This window comes from Capsicum annuum, chromosome 6 (assembly GCF_002878395.1).
Source record: "Capsicum annuum cultivar UCD-10X-F1 chromosome 6, UCD10Xv1.1, whole genome shotgun sequence".
Taxonomy (NCBI): Eukaryota; Viridiplantae; Streptophyta; class Magnoliopsida; order Solanales; family Solanaceae; genus Capsicum; species Capsicum annuum.
This window is the reverse complement of record NC_061116.1, coordinates 162,202,244-162,204,347: the sequence shown is the minus strand read 5'-3', so window position 1 is coordinate 162,204,347 and position 2,104 is coordinate 162,202,244. Positions and strand designations below refer to the sequence as shown.

Genomic DNA, 2,104 nt, shown 5'->3' with positions numbered 1-2,104 from the left:
GTGTTTGTTGGTGACTGTATATTATATCTCTTTACATGTTGTATGGACAATTTTTTAGGATAAAAGAGTCCAAAATATGTTTGAAAACTCAGGTGGAGACCAGCGGGCATTCACCTGTATGATGTCAAAGTTGAGAAGTTAACAGATTTGGAAATAGTTAATCATATATAATACAACAACCCAATCTGGGTTAGGTTGTGAAAGAGGGGTAATTTTTCAGAAACTATTTTGAAATAACTATTAAAGGCTTTTGTACTCATTACCATGTTAATAAGTACTAGTGCAACTATGTTGCTTTATCTGAATGACTGTCAGCAATGTTGCTTCTTACTTCATGATAGATGAAAGGACATAGAATAGTTCGGTGTATGTAATTTCTATTTGATTAAAAAAGAGTAGCCCAGTGCACTATGCTTGCACTATATGTAGGATCAGGAGAAAGGCCCGACCACATTGAATGCATATAATATTAATGTCCGTAAAGATAAAACAAAGCTAAGTTTAGGTAACATACCTCACTTATTGCTAAGATTTCTTGTGAACTTGAGGGACATTAAGTAAACCGGCCTCTGGGTATGTAATTTAATGCAAAGTTTTTAAGTCATTCTAATTCAGACAGTATGAATAAACCAAGGTATGTATATGCAGCTTATGTTATTCAAATACGATTTTCTCTAATTCAGATATGATTTTCTGTTTGGTGGTGCTGTAACTGCTGAGATCTACTCAAATATCAAATTAATATGTTCTGTGGTTGCTTGCACTTGATTTCAGGTTCCTTTGTTCTTAGTCATCCTACTTTGTTCTTGATGTCAAATTGATCTTGGATTTGACTCAATTATAATTATTTTGTTGGGTAAGTTAGATGCAAATTTCTTGGAATCTAATATTATTGGGGACTTTTTGAAGCCTAGTTATTCTTGAGTTTTTTTGTTTGTGTAGGTGATCTTAAAAAACTGCATTTTCATTATTGGATTTTTTGTTTTTTTGTTAGCTTCCATTATTGGTTCTTTAGGAATCACTAAAAGACTATCTTTTAATCAGGTTAATAGGACTTCGCTATTAGCATTGGAACTTCTTTGTACAAAGGAGGTCGTGGACCCAATACAGTTGGTGATGGCTTGAGGTTGAATGTAATTGTCATTCCTTATGATAATAATAACCCTAAGGACCTAAAAAATCTTTTTTCTTACTTAATCCATTTCAAATAAAAGGCTCTGGCAACACATTATTACAGAAAAACCTGCTAGAAACAAAATCAGTGAATAGCTGTTGATATCTATGAATTATGCAGCATGATACCTTGTGGTTTAAACTTTAAAAGAGAGTTTGACAGTTCCATTTTAGTTTATGTCAAGCAAATGAGAGTCCTTTAGTAGGTTATTGAAATAAAAGGGTAACTTTTGTCCCTTCGGGAACATCTGATAAAATTGGAATAATATAAAAAAGATTAGAATGGCCTAACGATATAGAGAAGATTAGCACGCCTCTATGAAAGGATGACACGTACAAATCAAGGAATGGTCTAAATTTTTAGTTTTAAAAAAAGGAGAGTAAGTTTTATGAAGCTTTTGTTTGGTAATTAGGGCAAATACTTTTTATCTTCTATTTATGTGGAATTTTCTCTGGTGGATCTTAATATGAAATCTAGATGTCCCCACGATTCATCTTTTCTGGCTACTTTGAATTGTCATAATTTGTTAGTTTAGTGTGTGGGGGTATATAGCTCATAAAAGGGAAGCAAACTCTTGAGTCTAACCTAGTGACAACTAATGTTCAAGATGGCCTCTTGTTTTGTAATTAACTAATGAATTATGAAGTTCCCATGACTATGGTTTCTTATTGAATAATGTAACTAATGATTTATTTGTTGGTATTTGTAATGGATGGAAAGTACAGTACCCTAGTGTAAATTATTATAATCATCAATTTGTTGTTTTGAGCTTAAAAACCTAATTTGATATAGGAAAGGCGAAGGGTTGTGGTTCTATCTCTTCGCAAGAAGTACTTGTCAATAATAATTGATCTGGTCTTTTGCAAATATGCTGAGAGAATGGTAGGGAAACTTTTACCTGATGCAATATCTGGTTCTGTGGTGAATATG

General features: G+C 32.7%; 1 pseudogene; it reads left to right on the top strand.

Moving 5' to 3' along the window:
* The first annotated feature begins 1,405 nt into the window (after nt 1-1,405).
* Nucleotides 1,406-1,535, top strand: LOC124899962 (annotated as a pseudogene).
* The last annotated feature ends 569 nt before the right edge of the window (nt 1,536-2,104 follow it).